At 38.7% G+C, this 20,844-nt stretch overlaps 1 long non-coding RNA gene across 2 annotated transcripts in view; it reads right to left on the bottom strand.

Annotated features, from left to right (window-relative positions):
- The window catches only part of LOC116232927 (uncharacterized), a 41,497-nt gene extending 21,864 nt beyond the window's left edge, over positions 1–19,633 (bottom strand). Inside the window, exons 1-4 of one of the 2 annotated variants that reach the window (XR_004167833.2) lie at positions 19,510–19,633; positions 18,799–18,864; positions 16,452–16,522; positions 16,174–16,331 (exon numbers count right to left, since the gene is read on the bottom strand). This is a non-coding gene — a long non-coding RNA (uncharacterized LOC116232927). Of the gene's footprint in view, positions 1–16,173; positions 16,332–16,451; positions 16,523–18,798; positions 18,865–19,509 lie in introns of those variants that run through there. The other variant, XR_016464664.1, reaches the window with a different exon arrangement.
- Between the last annotated feature and the right edge of the window lie 1,211 nt (positions 19,634–20,844).

Here is a 20,844-nt window from a genome sequence, read left to right on the forward strand (position 1 = left end):
GAAACTGGGGCAGGCAAGATTTACAAAGGAAGGTTCTAGCTCTGGAGGTTCTAGCTCATGGCAGGAATCTGCAGTGGATCTTCCACCTGTCATCTGCAGGAGATGGGGGACTTGAAATGACTGTTTGGGCAGTCAATGCAAGAGAAGTACTTCAGCTGCCAAGATCATAATGTTTATTATTATCACTGCTGTGTTGTAGCAGTGGATAAAGTGGACCATTATCCACACAACTGAACAATAAATAAATAAATTACTAGTAATACCCTGTTCTTACTCAATACTATCCACTCATAGATTTCAAACCTCTTCCCAAGGCAGGCTGACATTATTATACATATTTTTCTGAGAGGACAGCTGTGATAGAATGACTCCTCCATGGTTACCCAGCAATGCAGGAATATACTGAGACTAAGATACAGATCTCCAGAATGCAAGTTTGGAGCCATATACATGTCTTCCCATGTGTGCTGAGTGTCCATTCTTAATTTTTTTTTTTTTTTTTTTAAAGCTTTTGAGGAGCAATACACGTGCGTTGCCTTCAGTAAATTATTATTGGTACTGTTGCAGACTCAAAAACTCAAACCCATTTTTCAACGGAAGAGGAAAATCTGTGACTAAAAAGTAGGCATGAAACCTTGTTTTTCCAATTGAGTAAACCACATCTGAAAAGGCTGCTTCTTCTGAAGAATGCCAAAACGTCTCTGGCTATATCTCTTGGTCACACAGAATTGTATAACCTGAATCAATACAGGCCAATGCACCAAGGCAACAAAGATGAAAAAGCTGTATAAAATTTGCAATAAGGTATTCCTACAGTCACCTTTCTGTTGAACAAAATTTATCTGCAAGAAAAGAACAACTGATGTTAATAGTTTGCCCACTCTTGAAAGCAGTTACTATGTTTACCTTGATTTAAATAATTACAAAGCAATGATTGCCCAGTGGGAAAGGTGTAGTCTTGATCTGCCCAGCACCTCTGGTAAATCCATGACTGCCTTAACCCATCATTAACAGAACAGTTTAATACTTACAGTATTAAAATGTTCAGATCCTTTGAAAATCAGCTAAAAGCTCAGAAACTCATTTCCTGAAGTGACTTCTACCTCATTATATTTACCCTCCCAGCCATCTCCAAAAAGCCCCATACATATTTGCTATTGGTGAGAGAAAGTCTTGAATTTTTACCTTTTTTTTTTTTCCTTGGTGAATTCAGGAGCAACTTCCAAAGTTACTGTGTATGTCTTAATTTTAAGCTGTGCTTTTTGTCAAGCCTAGGCTTTGTTTATGCACATGTTCTCTGATGGTGCTGAGAGGTCACCAGGGGCTGTGCCAGTATGCATGGAGCCATGTAGGAGCACTAAGCAACATGGGGGCTGTGTTTGCCCTCTGCACTGTGGCTGTTGGTTCATCAAGGGTGGCATGCAGGCAGCTGAGTCCAGTGCTGTGGTATACAGCTGTACACCACAGCACTGAACACAGCTGCTTCTGGCTGTGGCTATCCATCTTACCTCGTGTACTTTTATTTTCCCACTGCCCCATGCAGCTTCCTAAGACTAGGGGATGTTCTGATCCAAGCTCCAGGTGAACTCTGGTGACCCGTTGTTTTATTACTTGGTTCAGTCCCTAGAGGCTTGGCTCATTTTAATTTCAATTCATTCCACAATAGAGAAACCTATAAAATCTGATGATCTGAATCAGAAGTGAGAATGATCTACTAGGGGGAAAAATAAATGTAGGAATCTTAAACTCATCCATTTTATTATCTTACTGAAAGCTACTGATAGATGAATGTATAGTAATGAGAGTGTATCTGAATTAACAATGACACAGCAACACTAGATAAGGGTATTGGTACCCCATATTTAGTCTGCAAGACCTCTGGTCAGGAGGCATTGATTTCCCTTAGTCTTGTATTCACTAAGCTTAACCATTTTCCCATGCATGAGTATACACTTGCTTTCTCACTCTGTCTCTCACAAAAACCCAAAGCATTTGTCTTCTTTCATCATTTTCTTGACATCCTATCATCAATTTTCTGTGTTACCACCTAATTTAATCAGAGTTATCTAATATTAATGCAATTAAAAAAAATACAGTGCATTACAATGAGGCTCAAGCTGAGAATACAAGAGTAGAGGAAGTTTCCAGTTGGGTAAATGGCTGAAGTCCAAAAGCAGTGATACCAATAGTCTGCATGTCTTGCAACAGGTTACTGAAAACATACACTGAAGCAAGTATATAAAAACTCTCTTCATCTTTATCCCTAAGTAGTGTTCTCCCTTTCTTTCTCTTCTGATATAATGGCGAAGTTAAAAGCACAAGAAGCCTGTATTCTTTCCCCCTCTCAGACAGACAAAGTTGGCATGTTCTTTTCTCTCTTTCTGTGGGCTGGAGAGGTCAAGCGCCTTTCCTGAGCCACATATATCATACACAGGGAGAGGAGAACTTGGTGCCATCTGCAGCAGCTTGAATGGGAATAAATTATACCTGTATTTGATGGCTGTGAGTTGCTGTCAGATCAGTGCTTCTGTTTTCCTTGTCTATCTTCATTGTGCAAAATGGTTATGTGAGTACTTGAACTGAAAAGCTATTGAGAATCAGGTTCATTATGCTTTTTGGTTTTGGCCACACATTTTTAGAGAGAGAAAACTATTTACTGAGAAATTTCATCTGAAACCTGGAATACTGCTTGCCAAAACACAAATGAGAAGAAAAACTGAAATGAGCATTTTATATTACAATCTTTAGGAAATATTGGTTTTAGTTTGCTTTTAGAAACAGCTTTTTATTGCTGGGCAGTGACAAGGCAGAGGGTGAGAACTGAAGGGTCACCATTCCTCAGAGCCATTTATGGATTTCTAATCTAAAAGCAATCTTTAAAAATAAACAAGAAGTGAATGCAGTCTATATGAATTCAGAGATGACCCAGCACACAGTTTACAGCTACTTAAAAGAGGAGAATTCAGTGTGTGGGGGGGATGCTGGAGAATTGCCCTCTATACAGATATACAAAATAAAGGTCTGTTCTGCAAGGGAGTTGAACACCTGGACCTTTCTTCAGACATCAGCCTACCAGCCAATTAAGACAGATGAATGCTAATCTAATCAATCTATTACATAATTATTTTTCAACGAAAAAGAGACTAAAATATCTTAGTAGCAAAGATTTCCAGTCAATACCTCTGTATAAGTGATCTATGAGTACAGAATGCTAAATAAAGACTATACTGATATTTGTGTATACACACAGTATACACACACATATGCCTTCTCCCACCCATATCTATACTAGAAAAGAAAATGGGATAGTTGATGCATGAGCCAAGAAAAACATTTATTTTGGATGATGCCTTTTTAGAACTGACTTCTCTGCAGAATTCAAAAAATGTGTTTGAAATTAGAGAGGCCTGTTTGTGGAGGATATAAAAAATAGATGGGAGAAGAAATCACTTAGAGAAATGCTAATCCCCTCCTCCACAACCTGCCCTTTGCTATGACCCTGACCTTTAGTTCTGTCACTTGTAAAGATCCTTAAATATTTGTTGTGATATTTTGGGAATAGACAGGTACAGATAGAGCTATATGCTGTCTGCTCTGACTCATTCCCTCCCTCCAGATGAAGGTATAAAGAAAAATATACTTAAGCATGCATGCAACCACGTTATTTTTCATGCAGCAGGGCATTCATGTTTATATTAAAACAGGCCCTCAAAGTTATCAGTTTTATTAATGCAACACCATGCTCTGAAGGGAAGCAAAATAAACAAGCAGTGATTTCAGTAATCATTATATTTGTATATTTTCTGACTACATAATTACTGAACTTCTGATGCTGTATTTGGTCACACAGATACACACACAGCTGAACACATTTGTTTTATTGCTATCTCAACTCATCCGTACTATAGATGTCCAGTTTGTCTACACTAAATGTGATACGTTTCACACATGCGGCTGTGAGACACGCAACTGTGAGAACAGTTTCTACTTTTATTAATGCTAACTGCTACCATGCCTGCAACTGCCAAATGCTATGCAGCCATTACAGCAAGCTGCTTAATATAGTGGCCAGTGGGAAAGGAGGAGACTTTTCTCTCTCTGTGGCACGGTCAAAGGCAGCAGCTGTTTTAGAGATATAAACATGTACACAGCTGGCTTCTGGGTAGCTGCTTTTGTTCTCTGAAACACTCTTTGCTATAACTATACCTAAGCAAAGGATGAATTTCACATTCTTGGCATTATATTTGAAGACTTCTTGTTGATTTTTGGACTCTGGATTTCTATCGTGCACTCAGTTTTTACTAACTGAGCATACAATGATGAGTATATCTCTCAAACTTGAGGTTTATGAAATCCTTTGGAGTCAGTCCCTCTTTTCTTTGTGATAATCTCAATGCATAACTGAAGCTCTTTTAAAGAAGAAAATACATTGGAATGTATATACTGACCTGGTCCAAAGAATACTGGCTGAAAGCCTTTGGGAATAAAAACCCTGTAATATGTATTGCTGTCTGTGCACCTGAAACTGCTGCCTGCCTGTGAAAAAGTGAGCAGCAGTACTTGACACAAAATACGTGTGTATCATTAATAGGTACTCTGTACAGAGCTCTATGCATTTTTTTAATATTATTATCAAGTTTATGTTACATCAGTACTTTAAAATTACTGATGAATCAGCAGCACTTATTTAGGAATAAAGAGGACAGCACCATTCTGGGATGGTTTTTAATATGACTGATCGGTTTCCTGTACAGACAGTACCAGACATGTGTCCTGTCTTTAGCTATTCCTTTCCTTGAGTTCAAAATTGGGCTGTAGTATTTCATATGTGCATTGAATGAGCATGAGTTGTGTGTCACATGCCTCACGTGCCACATGTGACTAAACAATCACCACCCAAACTAATACTCTGAAGCTCCTACTTGCAATTGTATGAATACTTAAGAAGGCATTGTGGTCTCCTATGCTTATTTGTCATGTTCTAGTAGTTAAGGTCTTGCTTGTTATAGTTAAAAGATAGCTTTGATAAGCTAAAGGACTCAAAGCTGGAATGTGACCTGTCTTCTGTGTCACAAGAAGGAATGTGCTATCTTTTTAAAACTAATCTTGCTGCTTGAAAGCGCTTTGCAGCCATGCAGCTGACATAGTGTAACAGTATCAAACGTATTCTATCTCCAAGAGAAAACAAACAAACAGCTGGATGTGATTCTCCAAGCAGTCATTCATCATGACATGTAGAGAGCGTCATGAGTAGAGATGTTAATATAACTTACTTCCAGGGTTACTCTACATATCTGGGACAATTGTTCTTACAATAGAAATTGGAAAAATGGAGCTTCTGCAGTTGTCACACACTTGTTTTTACCTACTTACTATTAATGCAGAATCTCAGAGCTGGTCTAGTAGCAAATAAATACACAAAAAATGTGAACTTGTGATATACACTAGCAGTTTCTGTCTCCTGCTTTACACACAGGAAAAAAAAAACCAACCCATGCTCTATATCCTACTGAAGCAACTCAATTAACAAACATCCTGCTCTTATGTTTTCGGACACTCCCTCCTCCCGTAATGATAAGACCTTGGTTAGAGATATTGAATATTGATTAATTAGTTCCCTGGAGACCTCATTTTTAAAGGACAAATGTTGACATTTTGAACATTTCTAGTATCAATTCTGCTGTTTTATGAACTCAGTTGTCAATTTAAAGAATAAGGCTCTGTAACATAAAAATACAGCACTGAAAAATCTACATACTGCAAATTTACCAGGAGTGAAAACTTACTTTTACTCTAGAGTACAGAGACTTCTTGCAGTTCAAATAATAGAAAAAGCAGAGTGCTTTACTGGCATTTTTAGGTCATGTTTCAATACATACTGAAATATTCTCTTTTATTCCAGAGTTGTTCCAGTTTGAATTATTTTCATATTTCTTCCAGCAAATTCTGTTACAGAGTTTTGAACTCTCATTAGAACTATGATTTATTTTCTTGTTTCAGCTGTGTAAAGCTATTGAAGCAGTGGGGCTATATTGGGAGCTAACTGGGTATCAGATATACAGAAGTATAATTACCATAATACAGACCAAATGCACAGCTACTGTAGGAATTATATTTGCATTTAATTTAATGGGTATTCAGAGCAAGAGAGGGGGAGATGATTTGAAGGATAACTTTTTAGTCTTTCACCTTCAGTATTTAAAGTTGTAAAATTCACTAGTAGGAAAAAAAAACCAAAACCAACAGTGAATAGAGAGGTCAGTAATCTAAACAGAGGATAACAGGCTTTCATTTTTGCACGTAAAATGTTTTCCTAAAAAAGATGACCACTATTACAAGTGCTGTTATGTGTGGCTGTAGCAGTTTCCAAGTGAGTCATCAGCTGTGTTTGGATCCAGACTTTCAGTTTTACTGCGCAGACACCTGCAACTTGAACTAAAGGATTTCCTATATTGGCTGGCAGAAACAGCAGGATTTTATAGTCTCAGAACCATCTACTTGGGAAAAAGTAACACCCTGAAATAGTGAATTACAAACTCAGGAATTGCTTGACCGCTACATTTGGCAGAGAACTTTTTGGAGGTCACGTGGCTGCAGGGTTGAAGGGAGAAAAGGACTGATGTCACCTCTTGTCCTGTGAAAGGGACACCCTGCAGCTCCCCAGCTCTCCCCAGGGGAACCCTGGCCCAGGGCTCTCCTCTGCAATAAATGAAAACACCTGGGGTTGACACAAGAGGTAGAGCACCCCAAATGACTCAGGATCCTGAAATATGGATGGAATAATGAGTTATTTTTCCCATCAGTGGAAATCACATAGCTCTACGCCTTTGAAAGTCTCATTAGATCTCCACCTGCATTTTCCACCACCTTTTATTTTAAAGAAATGTATATTTCACCATCTGATTTTGCCATGAAGAAAACCTAAAATAAACATACACCAAATGCAACTGCTACAGAAGAATTTTAGTGCTTTTATTCAGATCTTGAAATAGAGGGCAACCTGCATAAAAAGTTTCTAGGACAGTTCCTTTAAAGGATGATCTCTCTTCAGTAAAAAAATAATGTAGTGTTTTTTAAAAAGAAACCTGTTTGGGTTTTGGCAAACCAGGTTTTTCTTTTTATAATGAAGGAATTTCTTATGAAAAATACCAAAATGCATCAAAAGATTGACATAAGAGAAAATGCCTGTATCTTAACATGAAGATCTCTTAATATCACATGGCAAAAAAGCTCCACTTTCTGAACAGGTTTAATGAGGTTGGAACTATTCTGTTCAATTCAGTGGAGCTTTAGTAATTTCAAGTTAATTTTCTTAGGATAGGGTTGAAGATCTGCACAATTCACTGTGATTGATACCTGATTTTGGCTGTCAGTCAGCCTTTTGTTTTCTATTACAGGTCAGCTGCCAGTAGGCAGAGGGATCATGGGACCACCTTTGTCCACCAGTCAAGTGTCTCCCAAGGTAACTGTAATGAAGCCTTACCACCCATACTCAGTAGATGAAATTCTTTAAAATGAAGCATGGGAATGTCTAATTTTTTTTTTTGTTCTTTAATCCTAATTTTACTCCTTGCTCATAGCCACTGTGTCAATGCTTCTGCACTGTGTGCTTTTGCAACATACTCTGAGAACTTAAGATTACAGTTAGGCAATCAAATGCCAGGATGTGCAAGCACCTCCCTCAAATTCTTCTACCTCAGAGTTTTACTCATTTCTTCATACTCTGATCTGATTGAGCACAGCCTTATGGCCACATTTCCCTTCTTAGAGAAGTCTAATTGAACTTTCTGTTTCATCCTGATTAATCTCCTTCATTTTATGCCTCTTTCATTTTGGGACACATATTGGTCTCTGGGAAGAGAGTCCATTTATGACAGTAGGGATTGACTGTTCAGGTACAGTTAGTCCACAGTGGTTCTTAGTGTATAATCAGTTCTGTATGAGAGTGATTTTCATAGCCACCTTAGATTGGCTGGTTTGAATTCACATTCACACAAGTTATTATAGATTTCCTTGTGTCATATATATATTTTATTGCTGGACAGAAACAAATGTTCATGTCTCAATTTCTGGGGGTTTTCCTTCTGAAGGTTTTGATAGATACCAGGGAGATATTTTTTTCCAAATCTGAGTGCAATCCTTTTAAAAGTACTATCCTGGGTTAAGAAAAAATTCATCAGAAAACAAGATTTTTTTTTTTCAAATTTCAGTTATTACCAACCTACCCATGGTAACTGTGTCGATTTTGGTCCTTTTTAAAGTACCATGTCTCAAGAGCACAGGAGCAAACAATTCCAAAATGTCGAGTCAAGCAGATGAGGCAGAAGGCCAGCCTGGCGGAGCAGGAATACCCTTCCATAGCTTAGGCAGAAAGTGTATTGCCCCTGGAAGTGACATTGAGTGACACAGAGACTACAGAGACACCGCTCACCACCACTGTAGAGACAGAGTCCAAAGAATGGCTATGAAGACAGTGTAGAGTCTGGAGGGCAAGGTGTATGAGGAGTGGCTGAGGTCCCTTGGTTTGTTCAGCCCAGATAAGAGAAGGCTGAAGGGAGGCCTCATGGTAAAACATTACTTATGTAAACATAATATTCCAGCATTATTATAGGTTTCTGTTGAGTGAAGAAGGTTTTTGAAGAAGGTTTAGTTAGTTATAGTCTAACAGGCTAGATGAACATGGTCTCACTTAATTTTGTTATTTTGGTTTACATACGTAAATGGAAATCCACACTTAACCTTAGAAAAACTAGATTGCTTTCATACTCCACAGGAAAAAAAAAAAAAAAAAAAAAAGGAAAACCAAGATATCAGACTGCACGGATTTCTCATGGTATGCTGCCAACATATTGTTCATCAGGGAAAATATAGAGTGTAGTAGCCCACATATTCTGTACATTTCCCATTTATACCAGCTGCTGCAATCTCACGCATTTCCTTTCTTGAACTGCAATAAAGATATTCCATACAGACTTGTTTTTGAATAAAATGAAGCCATATGTCATACAGTGATAAGACTTTCCCGCATGTTTATAATGCAGATGCCATTCTATTCCTTGTCCCAGAATTTAATTAACTGACATCTCAATACATAGCAACTCAGTTTGTTGGTCACTAGTTCAAAACCTTCTTAGAGAACTGCAACCCAACATAGGCTTACTGTAAGCCAGTATCTCTAGCACAAAGAGCGTCCAAAATTGTTTGAAGACAAACAATCTTTCTCTCTCTCTCTCACTCTCTCTTTTTTTTTTTCAAGCAGAAAATGTTGAGATGAAGACTCAACATTATATGGTGTGTGTGAATTCTACAGACAAAAACGTTCTCAGATGAGCATATAGGCTCTGCGTGTTCTTTCAAAGATGTTAGTTAATGGAAATATATTGGCAATGCCAATGAAACACCTGCAAACAAAATCAACTCACCATGCACAACATTAAGAAAATGAAAACCAGGACATATCAAAAATATTGGAGATACCTATTTGTGCAACTTCCAAATAACAGTGAAGTAAAATTCTCAAGAGAAAAACAGAAAATGATTTTTGTTATTGCTGTTAGTGGTTTTTTGCCTTTTTCATCAATAGAGTACACAAAACTAGCAAGGAAAAGTTATACATATGCCAAATATAGCCGTAGCCCCAAGATACCTGTGAGCTGCAGGCAAACATTCCAGTCATGTGGATGTTAGTCACGAGAAAATAGAGGGAGAGCCCACAGAGGAGCACTGCAGGAGGGTGTGAGGCTGTCTGTGCCTCTGCTACCAATAGTGTGCAAGTCACAAGGGTGATTTGTCAGAGAAGGCCTCTCTTTCTCATTGCAATTTTTTATTTGGCCTTTTCTCAAACTGAATTAGATCTTTGAATCCCTGTCCTGAACAGACAGAGATAGCACTGCGTTGGCAAAAACTTATTCTATTAATTCTTACGCTGGTTTTCACTTGAACTGTTCCAGCATTGGGTGGCTGTCCATCCTGAGAATTCTGGACAATATTTGCTTTTCTAATAAACCATCACTGAAGCTACAGTGTAAAAAGGAGACTAGGATGGAGGCTGTGACAAAGGGCAGGAGTAGGAAAACCACTGAAAATAAATAAAGCTTTCAGTATACTTCCCATGGCACTTTTGGGTGCTGAGGTCCAACTCTACCAGGTTGGGTGGGAGTTCCTGCACTCCTCTTCCATTGACATGTAACCAATTGCTTCTGGCAGTTTATATCTCAGCACAGCAGCTAAAAAGCGTATCAAACACAGAGTGTTTTAAATTCTGAACAGAATGTTTTACATGGCTTCACTGTGAGATTTTCATTCATCCATATAATAGCTATGTGCTTTGACCAGACAAAATGGTTTATGATTTTTGCCACTTGGAGCATTCGTTAGTGGTCTGTGCAATTTTTTAAATGCTTTCCATATACACTTCTACAAAGCAACAATTATCTAAGATGGGAAAATAAAATAGGTATTTCTGTTTGAGCATAAAGATGAAAAGAGGAAACCTGACAGAACTGAATATTATAACTTCTGAGAAGACTGAAATTTACCAGAGATCTTCTGATCTTGAGGCTTAAAATCTAAATTATTGTGAAGAAATATATACTTTTTTTTTTTTTTTTTTGACAGAACACTCTGATTTAGCTATTTTCTCCCAGTATTTTTACCTTTTTTTCCCCTTTTTTTTTAAATTCTAGTTACGAAATTAATTCTTCCTAACAGTAGCTTTACTAAGTAGCTCTTCACCTCAATCTTTTAGTAGGTTTGATTGCTTATTACCATATGCTGGACAATTGTGTAGATATTTTAGTATGAACTAGAGATAAATTATCCTGGAAGACATTCATTGTTGTTTTGGGGTGTGCTCTGGAGCCAAAGCAGTATTGCCATGGAAAATCATTGAAACAGTGATGCCTCAAACTAGTAAGTCACCATAGCAACCAAAAAAATAATGACAGCTGTACTAAGAAATTTACTAATAGAAGCCCTTAACACATTTGTCTAGTCTCTGTTGTACTTCATACTTGTTATAACCAGTAGAATGATTGTAAGAAAGTCAAGTGCAGAAGAAAAAATATGGAATATCTGCTTTTTTCACACTGATTTTACTTTTTTGGCCTGTCATCTGTCTGACTTTCTCTGTAGCCAATATAACCATCACAGTAAAATGTAAAATGGTTGATAATGTAGCTCAATTGCAACTAGACTTATTCTAATTTTAGGTATTTCATTTGCTATGTGCTACATCCAGAGCAGAAATTTCTCATTTATATGCACAAAGTAAGGTGTTCTGAAAACAAATCGGAGGATTCTCATGCTCACAATTTCAAAATTATTGGAAAATAATATTAAAAATTAAATTAAAAATACATAAGTTAGAGAGACACTGTTTTAAAATGGCCTTGCCCAAATCAAATTACTGACTACTGATGAAAACCAGAAGGATTCGGTAGAATCAAAGTTACATTGATAAAACACAAGATACATCACTAACTTTGGTCCACTAGAAATGTTCAAACGCACCACAGAATTAGGTCACTGACTATCTAGCCATTGAGCTAGAATATGTAGCAAGAACAGTGCCAGATGACATCAGTTTAAAAGACATGTGACATTAGCTGCTGATTTTAAGGAATCAACTTCATTATTGAAAGGATACATATATAAACAGCAATTATATCCAGTGGGACAGAAATCTAAATGGGACCTTATGAAGTGAAGAGTTAATTACAAAATTCAAAAGACAGTGGCTTCTTAGATGAAGCTGATTTTATCTTGATTACATCTTTACTGTGAGTTCTGCCAATAATACATATTCTTGGGATTTTGAAAAGAACAATTTAATAAACCTGAATATAATTTTGAGACAATCAAATGGAAGATATGTAAACAGAAAAATTAGAAAGATAATTGTCCGCTGTTGAATAACATTTTACTAAATGCCCAAATTACATATTTGTGAATGATGCTGTTGCAGAGGCTTAACGAAGGAGTACTAAGGGTCAAAGTAAAATAAAAGCATCTATAAATCAGAGTGAAAAGTGGGGAAAAAAAAACAACCTGGTGAAATCATAACAATAACTGTCTTACAAATTTTAGAAAGTAGTGGAAACAAAATGTTAAAGACCAAATCTATGGTTAACAGATTTAAGAATAAAGAGACAGCCAGGGGCTTACATTGTACTGGGATTCCCAGTAATACGATTGTTCTGTAGCTGTATGATGATAGCGGAACTGGAAAGAATTCATGGAAATCTGAGTCTCAGTCACTTTGTATTTGCATTTGGGGAAAGCCAGATGGTTTAGTCATATGATATGATGATGTAATCTTTTAATTTTAACCAGTTAGATGGCAGTTTTTTAATGTTCCACATTTTTAAATCTGCACGTCCATTTAACAAGCATCTGATACTTTAAAAGAACTAGCAAAAGACCCCCATGGGCACTTAATGTAGATGACTAAGTCTTCAAACTGGGGAAGTTTTAAGAAATGGGAAAAATCTAATCTTGTACTGATATTTAAAAATGATTTCAGAACAAAATCCACCTGATATCTATGAATGTAATTAAAAACAATAGGTCTCAATAAGGAAAGGAAAGATCATGGTAGAAGTTTTTCCCAGGTGAGCTTTCTCCCCTATATTGTTTATTAATGAGACAAAAACCTAGCATTTTATTGGAAAAGTTTCCCAGACCACTAAAACTCATAGAGAATTACATGACAAATAGGGTTGGAGAGCGATGTGGAGCAACCTGAATTTCTTGGCAACAAAGAAAAAGATGACATTTCTAAGAGTCCGTGTAATGTGGAACAGTGTGAAACACACCTAGAATGTAGGATGGAAGACTCCATGCTGGGAAATATGGGCTGAGAAGGATTTGATTTTATGATGGACAATCATACACATGTATCTCCCATAGTGCATCCTGGACAAAGTGCTAAAGTGATCACTGGAGTATATTCAGGAGAATATGAATAGAAGTGGGGAACTTGTATTATCCAAGTGCAGATCTGCTGTGAGTGTAAAGAAAAGATGCTACAGAGGCCATAGCTCTGTGATGAAGTTTGGCTTGGAGCTTTGTTGTCTGAGGGAGGAGGAAGGGCAGGGCACAGCTTCACCTGTGCATTTGCTGGGAGCCAGCTTAGCATCGCCCTGTTTCATCACTGCTACTGGTACTCTGTTCTAAAGTGTTTTATTTTTTTATTAAAACTGAAGTGTTTTATTTTTTTTTTATTATTTTATTAATACAACAACAAAGACTCAAAAGCTTTAAAAAGGAAGAAGGAAACTATGAACGTGCTTAAAGAATGGATGTGCTTAAAGAAAAATATGAGGACTGCAAATGCAATGCCTCCTATTTTATTACACTGGCCTATGATGTCAGATATTTGCCAATATTTGCTGCTATGGCAGTAGAGGCTGAACCTACCCAACAATATTCCATTACTGTAGATGCTGTGTGACAGATGGCAGCAGAGGGGCAGTCTGACAGAATGGTGTCTGACAAGTGCATATGAATCAAAGGTGTGTCACTGAATTCCACCATGTGAAAAAAAATGGCACCCACTGACATTCATTGACGATTGGTAAATTTTTGTGGAGGCCAAACAGTAGATGTGAGCACAGTGAGGTGGTGGTGGTGCATTTCAGAAGTGGCAACAATGGCATTGGTCACCTCTGCCGGTGCAGATTTTTATGGGTACGGCATGCAGGCTCTTGTTCATTGCTGGCAAAGATGCATAACTAATGGTGGTGACAATGTTGAAAAATAGTGTTTTGTAGCTGAGAATTTGCTCTATCAAACAGTGTTATTGTGTTCTTTATCTGTTCTTTTCTTTCCATGGAAATAAATAGGAAGCATTACTTTGAGACAGACCCATGTACACTGAAAATGAGGGATTTAAGTTCAAAGATTTTCACTTAGTGAGCAAGAAGAAACTGGTATAAAGGCATCTTTAATTTCTCTGGCAAAAATTAGACAAATCCATTGCCCAGAATTAGAGAAATGTAGGCTTAAAGTAATTGTACAAGAGTGAAGGGAAGTGGCCACTGAAGAAACTTATTGAAGACTGTGGTGGGCTTTCTCTGAACAGGAAATCTGACATCGAGATCAGTGTCCAGTATGGTATAGCGGCAGCACTGGTCTTGATACAGAAATTAATACAAGGGAATCTTGTAGACGTGGGATGGAAAGAGTCGTATTAGACAATCAACAGATCCCTTTTAATATCTTTTAGTAAAAAAAGTGAAATGGGAGTCATATTCTGCTGAGATGGTATAGGGCAAGAACTTAATGGTATTCTTAAAAAATGTGCTTTGCAAATAATTTTAATATATAAGTTAATTATCAAGCATATAAGCTCTTAAATTAACTCAGTCTTCACTACATAATGAAAGTTTCATTTTTCTGATTGACATGATGGAAATTCACATAAATTACTGAACATGAACTTTGGTCTCTAAAAAAGCACCTTTAGAGCTCTACATTTCTGTCCATGTATGACAGGGAAAGAAAAATGCAATGCAGCTCTAAAAGTTCCCTTTATTTCTCAGAGTTTTTTATTTTTGTTAACTCTAGATTCTCCTTACTTACTGACTATTTTGTTTCTCCTTTCTCACTTCCTGGCACCTGTTTCACCTTGCTATACCTGCTAGCATAATTTTGCTTGCTGTTGAATCACTGGTCTCAAAGCTGATTCAGCTGTCCATTCTTCTTCCACCCTCCCCTATGGCTTGGAGTGAATCAGAGCTGTGCCTTCCCACAGAGCCTCCATGAAGAATTAAAAATAAGGAAGAAAGATTTTTACAACACAGTGACACACCCTACTGTTCTTACGATCAGTCATTCATTCTGTGTTTTTCCCACAAGTGAACAGGGAAGGGCAGGTTTCCTATATCTTTTTCAACCATCCAGTAGCTTTCCTGGAAATCTGGAGAGCCAGGTTCCTTTAGAGGTTGTCTTAGAAAATCATATAACATCTTTGCTTATCTAGTCTTTGTAGGTTCCTCTCCCCCTCTACCCCCCCCTCCTCTCCCAGATTAATCCCCACTGGTCCTCTGAAATGTCTGTAGAATTGTTTCAGTTAGCACTCTGCCTCAAAGACATTTACAGCCTCAGCATTACTTTGCTCATGTGTATGCTTGAGTGTATGTACTATCCTACATCTGGAATGAGGAGTTGTATTAAAAAGAAAATAATTATAAAAATAAAATGAAATGGCCTCAGATGGAAAGCATTTGGAAAGGAAAATACCAAGTAAAAACGGAAAAATAAGTATGTGTCAGGCCAGCTGCAGGTTAGGAGCAACTCCCAGAGAGCCAGTGGGATTTGCTGGTGCCCTGCATGGGAAGGCAGAGATGAAATGATACAAGTAGAGCTGGACTACAGCACTATGGTAACCATGTTCATAGCCATACTGCATAGCCTGCAGTAAAGGCTTCTACCTTTAGCCTCCCTGGCCTTAGGAGTATTCCTCAGAAGGTAAAGACATCCGTTCGAGTAAGACTGTACCCTTGGATAGTAGTGACCAAGAGCAGGTGGCAGAAAGCTTCTGATGGTGCAGTTGCCATTATGTATGGAGTATTCCTGCCTTACTTGATAAGAAATGGAAGTTCTCCTCAGAGTGAAATTCATGCATTAAATCCTTCTCACTTTGTTTTTGTGCAAGGCTCAAGGAATCCCACACTGTGAACAAAGCATCATACATAGGGCTATTTGTCAGCGTCTAAGTTAAGAAATAATTTTACTACCTCCCTTCATGGGATAAATTGTACAAGTGTGGTTAGACATGATTTCAGAAACCACACAAAATCAGCCACCTGATAGCCTCTCAATTTCACGTTAAAATAAATTACATTGAAGAAGCATGTTTCACAACAATATAAGATGAAAAAAGGTAGGAACAAAGATTTGTCTTAGAAAATTATTAAATTGTTTGGCCTTTCAATAATTGAACAGGCTTCATTACCATGCAAACAAAAAACAGGTTGGCTATTCACCTTTGGGAAGATGGCATTTGCATTGCGATAATAGAAGAGAAGAACCTTAGAAAACTAACTAGATAGCATAAAAATGCAAATTACTGCAGCTAATTGGCTGTGCCTTCTTATACCTTCTGAATTATTAATTTATGACCAAGTAAATCTGCTCCTTTTAAATAATATAATAAAGAACAACACTGGAGTCTGCACTGTTGAATGGATAGTGTTTGTTCCCTTTATTTTATGGTGAGTTGCTCTTTTTGTTTGCACTGGTAAGATGCTAACATTGTTCTGTCAAACGATGTAGGCCCAGCACTTTTCTTATGCAGAATGACACCATTATATTGCTAATTCTTAAGTCTTGTCCACCAAAAGGAAAAAAAAAAGACAATGCCATTATTACAGTAACGCAAATTTCATCTTGTGCTATTGACAGTAATGTTTAATCTGAGAGCAGATGAATAACCCAAAGACACTTACCTGAGGATATGTGAGTAATTCCATCCTTTTCAGTGATGTAACATAATCATCAGTAGTGGCTGTCAAGGGTGCTGGAGAAAACAAAATAAAATGAACTGTTTGATAACAAGGTTAACATAGAGACATTTTTTCCTAAATATTACTTCTTCTCTCATGCAGAAAGCTTGGGAATTTTCTGAGGAGCTGCCCATTCTATCTGGGATTTTTAGAGTCACATTACCCTTTGTTGTATAGGAGCACAATTGTGCAAGTAATAGATACGGTATCTTGTTGGGCTGTAAAATCACTGTGTACACACAGCCATGGTGAGGCCCTCACATGCACTGTGTACACTCACTGAGATTGTGCAGGGCATGGAAAGTGTGCTTAAAACTTTAAAAAAGGGCTCAGACTTACTGAACTTGCATTATATAGCCCAGATGCTCTTGTGGAAACTTAGATTCACACATTTAAGTAATTCTGTGGGACAAAGATTTAAAAACTAATCTTGGATTGCATGCTTTACCTTTTTTCCCTGGAGCTTCATCTATATTCTGATAACATGCCTAAAGTAAAAATACCCATTGCACTGAGTACTTTTTCATAGGTAATGCATACCTGACCAGGACTAGAAGTTTTTGTGGTCTGTGGGGTTGGCTTTAGAGGACACAGCCAGCAACCAGAGGCAGTGGGTGGGAATACCTGTCCACTTCTCTTGTGAGGAAAAAATGTCTGCTTTACAAATGTCTGCCTATTGAGGTGAAGTTTATTCTCCATTTTAGACCTCCAATAATTTCTGTTTGGAAATGTAGCCATAACAGCTTAAAAGCTTCGTTGCTTGCTCATGTGTTGCTTAGTGCATGGTATCCCAGAACACAAGGAGATCCCCATGCCTGGGAACTCACTCCCTGTCTCTGCTGTGGGGCACAAGAGCCACCATAGAGAAGTAGATGGTGAGGAAAGCTTTGCTCAGGTTTCAGAGTTCTTGCCAGACTGAGGCTTCAGCTACGAGGACAACAACAGCGAATAATAAGTCCATGGAATTTCTAGTACTAGAGATAGATAAACAAAAACTGAAGAATGTATAATCTGGTTCAATTTTATTTATTTATTTATTTATTTATTTATTTATTAGGAGTTTCTTAACATGGCTGCATGAAAGTTTGGCCTAGCTCTTGTTTCTTAGCTTCCAAATACCTCACTAGTATAAATGCATTTCCTAAGTGGGACAGGAATGTATCTCCACTTTACAGAGGAAAAATTGAGATATGTAGGATAAGTGAAATAGCTGACCAAAGATGCCTATGAAATCTCAGTTTGGCACTTAAGCTACTGTCCCAGTTCCTGCACAAGTCACTACACTGTCTTGTCTGCCATCTGCATTTTCTCAGAATAGAATCATAGAATCACCAAGGTTGGAAAAGACCTCCAAGATCATCCAATCCAACCATCCACCTGCCACCAATATGTCCTTTAGTACAAAATCTAAATGTTTCTTGAATACATCCAAGGACAGTGATTCCACCACCTCCCTGGGCAGCCCGTTCCAGCACCTAGCCACTCTTTTGGAGAAGAAATTTTTCCTAATGTCCAACCTGAATCGCCCCGGCACACCTTGAGTCCATTCCCTCTAGTCCTATCACAGTTACCTGAGAGAAAAAACTGACCCCACCTTGCCACAACCTCCTTTCAGGTAGTTGTTGAGACCTGTAAGACCTCCTCTGAGTCTCCTCCTTCAGCCACTCCTCCTAATACTTGTGCTCCAGACCCTTCACAGCTCCATCGCCCATCTCTGGACACACTCCAGGGCCTCAATATCTTTCTTATAGTGAGGGACCCAAAACTGAACACAGTACTAGAGAAGCAGTCTCAGCAGTGCTGAGTGCAGTGGTACAATTATGTCCGTGCTCCTGCTAGAAACACTGTTTCTCATACAAGCCAGGGTGCCATCAGCTTTCTTGGCCATGTGGGCATACTGCTGGCTCATGTTCAGCCGAGCATCAGCCAGTACCCCCAGGTCTGTTTCCTCTACACAGTCTTCCAGGCACACTGTCCCAAGCCTGTAGCAATGCCTGGGGTTGTTGTGGCCAAGGTGCAGGACCTGGAGGTTGGTCTTCTTGAACTTCATCCCACTGGAACCAGTATATTAAGCATGGGGCTTACAGTACTTAAAATATTAATGAAACGTTACAGCTGCCAAACTAAAGCCAGCAGGAGCAGTGAAGAAGATACCCTCACATATCATCCATAAAAGCAAGAAAGGAAACACCCCAGGGATAAGTATTTCAGTAAAAGTCTGTAGCTGGTAATTAAAGGCATTTAGGTACAGAAGCATTTGGAATAGAGAAGTGTGGAGCATGGCATTTACCTAAAACTTGCTGATAGTGTCTGCTTCTGCCTCTGCCATTGCCAAACACCTGGAACTGGATTCTCCCTTAAGTTGGAAGAGAAGAGTAACAGATGTGTTTATGCTCCATGAGTGATTGAAGAAACAGAAAAAGACCAAAAAGAGATAATCAGAATCCGTTGATCCCCAGAGAGAAAGGAGCACAGGGACTAGTCATTTTCGTTTGACAACAGGCCAAGAAGCAGAGAGCTTAGCCTGCAGCAAATTAGATAAAATATCAAGGAAAAATATGAATTAGTCATGAAGGGAATATTTTAGAATCAACATCACTGAGACTATTTAAGGCTAGACTTCCTAAAGCACAGCTGGAGATGGTTTAGGGTCAATTTAAGTCTCCCATCTCAAGGAGGGCAGTGGAGCTCATGGGGAATGGGCTCCTCTCACGTCCCAGCCACAGTGGCTGTTGAATCTTGCTGAGGGTCTTCTTCTGCCCTCATGAGAGCACAGATCAGAAGAACAGCCCTCTCCCTCTGTCATGTTTTAGCCCACTAGCTGCACACTCAAACTGCATCTGAAGAGAAGCAGAGTGCTGGAAACGTGCAGATCTCCACGTTTTGCTGGGAAGGAGGTAGCATTCACAAAGGCCTGGCATTTTCAGCAAGATGCACAGAGACTTGTAAACTGAACTTCTTGAAGAGCTTTTGGAAATGAAGCCAGAGTCACGCTTATTACCCCAAAAGGAAAGAAGCTCAGTGTAGCTGACCGGTAAGTACTGACACACCGTTCACTACTCTGGGGAAGTCACATCACCTCCCCCGAGCGCGCCGCCTCATGCCTCAGGCGGGATCCTGGTGCAAGGGCGCCCTCTGGTGCCGGATCGGGGCGCGGCTCCGAGCCGCGGCTGCAGGGCTTCCCAAGATGGCGGCCTCTTGGAGGTGGGTGGGAGTGATTTGAAAGCATCGCCTGGCCGCCCACATCTCCGCTGCAGAATGGCTGTGTGGTACCCACCCCTGTGCCCAATGGACATGGCTGGCCAGCTCCTACGTTTTCTCCTTCTGTAGTAGGCTGACTACAGAAGATGAAAACTGACGAACCCACACTTGCAATTTTAGTGACTAACTAACTAAATAATAAAGCCAAGCACTTTCAATTTGTGGGTATCATTTTATGTAAGACCACTGGAAGCTGTAGAATGTGTTAATTTGCTGTTTGTAGTGGTGCTACTGTTGCTCAGTAACTGCTGTACCTGGGTCTGTTGACCTGAAAGAAAGCGACTTGGCCATGTGTGATTCCAACAGGCTAAAAAGGAACAAGCTAAGGATTTGTGCTTCTTTTTTTGCCCCTACTTCCTTTCTGTTGTCATTTAACTTATCAGTTGATGCACATTTTACTTTTAAAATGACAAAACCCAGGAAACTCTATAATATTGCCATGTGGCTTCTGATGACAAAATTCACCTTTCCATTTCTTTCCAATGCCAAAGTCCACTAAATTCTTAGTGGATTTAAAATGAGATTCTCTACTTCATGTTAAATTTGTCTAATTCTTCTGGGAGCAAATGAACAAAAACTAAACCCATCGGTGTTAGTAAGCATGCCTAGCATGGACACCAGCACAAAGCTCATGTAATGTGCTATCGGTGAAACCTGCTAAATTTTCTGTTAGGGAGTTGTTCACTTTGTGTTTGTGTTTTCTTTTCAAGCAAGATGCTGTTGCCAGTTATGAGCATAATAGGCATAGAATTGAATAACAGATGTAGATCCAGTCATGGTTATATATGCAGGAAGATAGGGTATACATATGCTCAAGTGGCTCAAGCAAGTAAGTGACATATTATTGTCTGTCTGTCTGTCCACCTGTGATGAGCCTGTTGCTTTACATTTCTTCCCAAAAGATTTACTAGTACTGAATGCACTACACTTTTAGTGACTGAGGGAGTTATTGACAACACGTTTTTAAGTTCTTGTCCAGTAGGAATTCCATTTCATCTTGCTGTCTTCACAATTGTTGTTCTACTGATTTTTGTGATTAAGGATGCATACTTCAGTAGACATCAATTGCAAAGGA

This window comes from Phasianus colchicus, chromosome 2, assembly GCF_987193195.1.
Source record: "Phasianus colchicus chromosome 2, bPhaCol1.hap1.1, whole genome shotgun sequence".
NCBI classification, from domain to species: Eukaryota; Metazoa; Chordata; class Aves; order Galliformes; family Phasianidae; genus Phasianus; species Phasianus colchicus.